The sequence below is a fragment of the Nomia melanderi genome, chromosome 2 (genome assembly GCF_051020985.1).
Source record: "Nomia melanderi isolate GNS246 chromosome 2, iyNomMela1, whole genome shotgun sequence".
In the NCBI taxonomy this organism is placed as follows: domain Eukaryota; kingdom Metazoa; phylum Arthropoda; class Insecta; order Hymenoptera; family Halictidae; genus Nomia; species Nomia melanderi.
The window spans coordinates 23,536,441-23,544,565 of NC_135000.1; positions in this window are offsets into that span (position 1 = coordinate 23,536,441).

Here is an 8,125-nt window from a genome sequence, read left to right on the forward strand (position 1 = left end):
CTGACAGATGAGTCAAAATGACCCATTTTTGATTTCTTTTTTCATAACTATTGAAAAGATACAAATGCTACTCGAAGATAATTATGAAGTAACTCTATTAGTAACATGCAAGATGAGAGATAATCCAACTGAAATCTCAATAAACGCATTCTTATAATTCTTATAGTCAAATAACAAAAAATCAATTTGCCTGTTCGGTAGTTCTAGTCTTAATCAAACGGATAAATGTAGGTATGATAAGGGTAGTTTCTCGTAAGGGGAATGTTACGCGGGCACTCTAGTGAGTGGATACAGTGATCTCAAGCGAAATCTCTCGGAGATACAAAAAATGAATTGTATATTCCTCGAGAGAATTTCTAAAATGAAATAACAGCCTTGTTAAGGCAAAGTTAATAAAGCTACTTACTCCTTTCTGACCGAAATGAAATGTCATTCTGCTTCTTCAATAATTCTCAACTCGACTCGTCGATTTTTCCGTAGTTTTTTTGTAATCAATGATTTGATTGTATTATTAATATCTCTATTAATTCGCAGTAAATGACCCGTTCATTAGCCAATTCTTGCACGGTTAAAAGAATTCTTACCATTTCATGTTATTAGACTCAAGAGTAAAGAAATTTGTTTCAAACGTGAAAGATTAATAAAAATATTTTATTTTTACGGACACTTTCTAACATTTTTAAATAAATGCAAATAATCAAGTATGTAATATATTTTTTATTTTTTATAGGCAATAGGTCATTGAAATCTGTTTATTTTCTATATCCTGGTAATCGTTTATCTGACTGTTCTACATTATTTTTATAATTATACATGAATAATATTGAAATTATTCTTCTTTTTGTTCAACTGTGTTTCAATGTCTATCAATCGTTGTTCTATGTTATTGTGTTATTTTACTGTTGAAACGTCACGTCGTGACGTTACTTTTGTCATTGATTGTCATATAAAATTTCAATATTTTTGATTCTCATTCCTTTCACTTATAGCATTGCCATGCAAAACCGGCCTTAGTCGATATGACAGGGCGTGCCATGAAAATGGTAAGGAGTACTAGTACCCCTGAGAGCGCGTGTCAAAATTTTATATTGTATATTACAACTCTTTTATACCTCATCTGTGGTCTCAGACAGCTCTTTGAGTAGAGTTAGTGGGGAAACGCTGTTAAAAGGGTATTAATAAATTAGACACCTCTGCATTATACACTTAATATTCAAATAAACATTGTATGAAATGAAATTTTCTTTCTAGAAGTTCAAATTTCTATTATTTTAATGTCAGGTCTGGTATTATTGATAACACAAGAAGAGTTGTTATGACTTATTGAATTTTTTGTCTGGCCGAGAGATTTCCCCATGTCATCCCATCCATTATTTTAGTGTCGTGTTCCACGTTATTTATCAATAATTCATAAATTTAAGATTGTTTTTTAGTGTTCGAAACTTTACATTTTTATAATTAACTTTGCATAACATTTTTATCAAAAAAATATTCAGAACAGAAATGCATATTACACTTTTAGGTAGTATTTCAAGTTCGCACGTATTGCTAAATATCTATTTAATAAAACGTACAAATTTCAAAATTATAATAAAAGTTTTCTTTACCTCGAGAGTGGTAAAATTTAGAAAACAGCGGAATTTAATACAAATATAGAGACAAAATAAAGAAGTATAATGTATAAAGTCTGTTTTTCTCTTTTCATATTAGTGAATTAAATTTCATCGTTTTCTCTCAATAACCACTCCCCGGAACGCGTTTTGGCACATTTTATTACTATTTCTTCTATGCTTTTGTGATGGGAAGCATTTGTGGACGAATTTAAACACCTACGTTAAAGCATAAAACCTGTGCGCATGTATTCATGGCGTAACAAATTGTTTTCCCGATTTTTGCCTTCTTCTGGCCAGTCCTACGCTTTTGTCCAGGTCTGCTTTAAGTAATAATCATTGCGTCTCGTGGAACGAAGCCGTCACCGAGCCGACACCGACGCGACTGCGAGCCGTCGAAGCTCTTTCCGGTTTAATCAACTTCAGGAAGTTTGCTAGTCGCGGTAGTTGTCGGGGTCAGTATATGCATTCTATACTAGCCAGGGGAATTTTGTGGACGTCGCGCGGTCAACCGCTATAATATTAATAGCTCGGGTATGAAATTTGCTTAATCATGACTAACGGGATGACCCAATGGAATGACAATAATGTGCCGGTGTTCACTCTCCGCGTCAATCTCGAGTAACGATAGCAACGAAATTGGGACCACTGTGCCAAAATGATGTTCAGTCGTCGTAGATTCGCATTATCAACCGGAATATTAACCGTCGAAACAATTTCTCACTCCGATTCTTCGTAAATATCACTCTTCCCCCTTCCCGCGTATGATTCTTATTCCTGGCAAATGTGCCGTAGTTAAAGTTTCAGGTTTTAGCGGCGTCAATGTATCTCACTCAGTTTCCCGCGAACGATATTTATACTCCATGCCCCATTTTTGTGAATAAGAACTCCATGCTCATAGAGACATGCCATTTCATGGCAAATCAAATATGCAATTTCTACAAAAATCAAATCGGCCGAAGAATTTCGTTGAAATATTCCTGTGCGCGTTCAATAGCTTAAATAAAACAAAAAGAGGTCGAATTATATTTCAGCAAAGAACATTATTGATCGAATCATTTATCTTTCGAAGAAAAAGAAGCGTTCCTTACATAGCGTTTTCTCTTAAAGCTTCGATTACCTACCGGATTCCAAGCAACTCATTCAATAAAAAAATCCACTTCACCCCGACCTTTCATCTTTCTCTTCATAAAATGTATAATGGGAACGTCGAGAACGATATTATTTAAGCTTCGAAGAAAGAAAATCTTCCCCGGCAAACTAATATCTGAAGATTCGATCATTCGACGGTCCAATCAAACGGCTCAATCAAAACCACTTCACAATTTTATCGGCTCCCTTTCTGTCTCACAAAACGCAACGAAACTTACGCGAAAGATGGGCCGCCGCCATCTCGAGAGAAGGCGGATTTACCATGAAATTTTTCCCGGTTCTCCCATGGGAACGCTTAAATTTTTGTGACCGCGATCCATAAACCGTGCACGAGGGATGAACCCGTCCGCCGCTTGTGTCAGCTGCTGTTAGGACCGTAATGAGAGGTGCCATAACGTTAACGGGCGAACGCATACGTTCGAGCAATTACGTCGCTCCGACTAATTTCTGTCCCTGGGCAAACTTGAGGAATTCAGGGGCTGCGAGTACGCGTGCGACGGGGACGGTTTGCGGAGAGAGGTGTCGAGGAGAGCACGGAGGTCGCCGTTGACCATTTCGTCGGCCATTCCACGCGTTTTCCTGCGCGTGTGGGCATACACGTGGGCCGCGTGTATACACGCTCGCGGAAAAACGTACAAATACAACACAATGTGTCGGCGCGGTGCGCCCTTCGGTGTGCCGGGAGTGTGAACGCGGCCGAGAGGGTTGTTTGTCAAGAGAATTTTCAGCGGTGAACACGCCGGGCAACGAGTATTACGGGCTGGATTAATTCCTAACAAAAATATGTGAAATATTTTCCCGGAGCGGACGGCCGACCGGGTACACGCACAAGCGCAAAAACCTCCGCACACATCGTTTGTCGGACGTTGTGTTTTGCTTTCGGATTGCGCGCCAAGGTTTTCGCGACAAATTACCTTCGGGGAAAAGACCTGTCTCCCTTACCTTTACCGCTCGTACAGTGCACGCGGTCATCTACGCGGGCGTTTCTTTCGAAGGAATTTTTACCCGTGTCATCCCTCCGACAAAGCGCAACCCTTCGTTATTCCACTTTGGTGCTCTTTAAATTCGTTTGTCATTGAAATGCGCGAAGCGTGAACGGGTTCGCGGCGTGTCGGTTCTCGTTTAAGTTTTAGGCAGAGATAATTCCGTCGAGTTTCCATCCGTCTTCGGGAACGAAGCGCGGGACGCGCGTCGCTCTTCAAGGCGGACATAAAAGTCGTTTGGATAATCGGGTCTCGAGGCGTAATTTATGCTTGCGCGCATTTACGCACAGTGCTCCGTTCTAGCGTGTAATGCTCAGTGATTCGTACACGCGATACGAGGAGAGAGGATCCGCGAGACGACGCGACGCTTCTTAACGTCTGCTTCTATAAATGTCCCGTAGCATGTAAATGGAAAAAGCGTCATTCCAGGCGATACTCGTGTCTCGGAGCCGGGGCGTGCTATTTGCACGGGCTCGTACACATCGGGCCGCGTCGAAAGATTTCCGAACGGAATTCCTCCTCGAGTCCTCGGAATAGCCGAGTCATTCAAGTTCCTGGCGACGTTCTATTCACGGGACGGCCGGGTTCCTCTTCCCGATTGTCGGCGATTTACCTTTCGAAGCGGCCGATCGCCCGTTTAAGACCGGCCATCTTAACTGAGGATTTACAATGTACGTTCGCGTGCTTTGCGTCTGGCCCGACCGATTTCTTTTTCCCTGACATCTTTAATCTTCTTTGCCGGGTCCTCTTACTTACCCAACCTATTTGCGTTCAAGTACCGAGTGTTCTTATTGTTGCGCCTGGTTCGAATCATCGAACGCCTAATAATGCGGAGGAAAATTTTGTTACCGATTGATTTTATGAATTCGTAAAATTCTCCTTTATATTTTTGTTAGTACATCTACCTTTGTTGTTTGTTGGTTTATGATATTTCTCAAGGGGAGCTTTCTCTTTGTAGGTACTGAGATTTCCTGATACTTCTATATTTCTTAGGTTATTTGAAATACTTCCCTTATTTGTCGAGATACAGTTGAACATAGTACACTTTACGCTGTGCCCTGTAAGACTCGATTTTGTGCATATGCACAGTATTCAAATATTCCTTTGAATAGCAAGAATTCCTTATCATCCCGGGTTTGTATGGTATACGTTTCTCAAAATCATTTTCATCCGTGTACATTCATCGCGGGAATCATTCGAAAATCTTTGTGTTTGTCAGAGAGCTTGATGTACCGTACAATTCTGCTCCAGATTATCAAAAATAAATGTCCGTACATGTACTGGTCGATTCTGTGACCCCACGGGGGTTGGTGACAATTAACTGGCCGAAGTTTCCAGGTACTGCTACGGGTTCGCGTTTCCAGCGTCGAAAATAAATGACGCGGCCGGGGGGCAGGGTGGGGTGGCGCAGGGAAACGTCGGCGGTGCACGTCGGGGGTGTTAGGTTCAGGTCCGAGCAGCCGCGAAAGGGAGCATTTGGCGTAATCGAAGTATCGCGTGCTGCCGGTTCCCGCGGAACGATAATTCCATTACGCGAGAGAACAAACGTACCAACATAGCTACCGCGGGGGCAAGACATTTTTATCGGGAACGATCTGATATTTTCGTCGATCACCGTCCGTCGCTGTGAAAGCGCGTGCGTGAGATACGCGAGTAATTCTCCTCGCGTGGGAAAGCAACGTTCCGAGCCGCATAAATATAAAGCCGGAGCCTTGCGCCCGGACGAGACCGGCAACCAGCCAGCTCGCTCGTTGCGAACGCTTCCCCCGTGTAACGGCGGCCCCACGATCGTCCTGTTTGTAAAACTATTAATTCACCGGCCGCCGAAAACTTTCACTGCCGGTAATTCAACGCGCGCTACGACCCTCTCTCGAACTCCGCTCGCGCCGAATTCACGGCTCGTTATTATGATTCCCCGGCTTTCGACACGGTGAAAAAGAAGAGAAACCACGTAACCCAGACCACCCGCATCGGGGGTGAACTTTCTTAATCTGAAGTAAACCAAAGCGCGGATAATACGCCACCTCCGGCCATTCGGAGACTTTAATAATCTAACTTTTCCCGCTACTTCTCGCCCCACTTTTTCAACCTAAAAATTGCTTTTCTCCCCCGTCGTCGTCATCGTCGTAGTCGTGGTCGTTGCCGCTGAACGAGTAGGTTTACGCGTCCCGAGCCGCGTGCGTCTTTCCTCTCGCGGCCTACGCCGCAAGCACCTCGTTCGCGAATTTTTTTATTGGAGTTTAGTTGCGTCTCCGATCGTCTTGCGAGCGCGGAACGCGGAACGAATGCGAAACGGCGTTGTAAAAAAAAAATGCGACACCTCTCCCGCGGCCCACTTCCAACGGGATATCGCTGCGGAAACGTTTAGGCTACGCTGTCCCGTGTGTGCCGCTGCGAAATTGCGGACACTGTTACGGCAAACACCCAGTACAGCTGTCCCCGTCGCAAGAATTTGCGGTAAGCTTTATGATTCGTAAAATACCGGCCACCTAATTTACCCTTACGACCGTGCGGTCGCCTTTCCCGTCGACGGTCTAATGATTTCGCGCGAAGAGAGGGCCGCGTTGTATTGTGCAACCGAAACCGCAGCCGCGCTATGTATGACAATGAACATCAAAACCCCGTGAACAAAGGTGGTGGGCTGTAAAAAGGGGCACAAAGGAAACGCCCGGTTACGTAACGCCGATTCCGAGCTTCCTACAGCCGCTAAAAAGTTTCGTGCGTGCGCAAGCGCAGGGTGAATCGCGGGAAACGCGTTGTTCTTCTCGGGGAAAAATAGAACGAAACGAAACGAAGAAAGGAAACCGAACGGTCGGGCGAACGAATTTTTCGCCCGGATCCCGTTTGGGATCATACGAGGCCGAGGGCCTGGAAAAGGGCGGAAAGGGGAATAATTAATATCAGCCGCGCGAGGATTAAGTAATTTTACAGGTCCGGCTGTTGTTCCCGGAGCGAGGATATATACGGTCCACAATTCATCCGTTTGAAAGGATAACATTTTACTAAAACCGATCCGTTAACAAGGCCGCGCGAGCGCGCTCGGCTGCGATAAATTATAGCATAATATCGGAATGTACGGCCGGGAACAATGAGAAAGGATCACATTGCAATAACGCCCCGTTTGAATAAGTTCCCGAGATACGTGAGCGGGCGCAAACGCGAATTCACGCAAGACTTACGCGCCAAGAGAGAAATATGAAAGCATCGCGGGGGCGCGGAGGCGAGGGCGCGGGACGCCGCGCAGTGTTCGCGAGCTTTTGTCGGCGCTCGGAGCGGCTACGAAACGAAAGAATGAAATTCGCGCTGGCCTGAATGGCATTGTCCGCAAGAGCACTGTAATCGATCGTCGCTCGATGAATGCCATTCGAGAAGGCTAGGCGGCGGAGAGGAGAAATCGAACGGCCGGGGAGGAGATAGGGTGCGTGCACCGACAGATACGCAGAGCCGATTTTTATTACCAGCCCGCGCTTCGACGAGCTTTGTAATTCAGACGATCTATATGAAATCTCCCGGCCACCTTTATCCTCCGTATAAAGGAGGAGCCATCGCTCCCCGACGATCGCTTAACGCGACTCTTCAACGTCGCCGGTAAACCAGTGAAAACTGTCTCACCGTTCCTCCTTTCCTTCGTATTTCTCATTTGTTCCGTCATGATCGTACGCGATCTCGAACTGCGCGATAAACTTTCCCACGTCGCGACGCGTCAGCTGCGATCGAAATTTCAAGCCGTCGACCGTTATTGAAATTGTTCGCTCTCGAATTGGAAATAAATTCTCTTTTCGACGCTGTTAAGGCGTTCGCGGTACAGAACGATCACGGGAAGGAGAGAACACAATCGCCGGGCGTTTATTAACTCGTATTTCAGCTCGAAGGATTTGTGAAGTTTGGTTAGGTTAACGTTGTATCGCTTTGGAAACTGGAAATGATTTATGAGACGACTCGAGATTCTATCCAGCCGTTCGCTGGATAGAAAGTTCTTTTACCTAATGGAAATGATGAATAATTGTTAACGATGCCCGTAATGTATAATATAAAGCTATCTTTTAACAATTACGGTTTCGTAATATTTTGTTTCTCCCCGAATGAATTGGCGCAAAAAGCATAGAAGAAAAACCGTTCAACAAACCACCGCACGTGGCGCAAGTTTTCAACGTGGCATCGATTAAATTAATTGTCATATGTTTCAAACATTTGCATGGGTAATGACGATCGGGTACATAGGTGGGACCGATTACCGTACGTGATCCCGTGCCGGCGGACACTTACCAAACGATATTTCACCGGGTGCACGGATACGGGTTGGAACGTGATCGAAATGACTATCGCGAGTAGCCATTTGAAAAATGACCAGACAGCGGACGCACGTATATCTCGATTTCA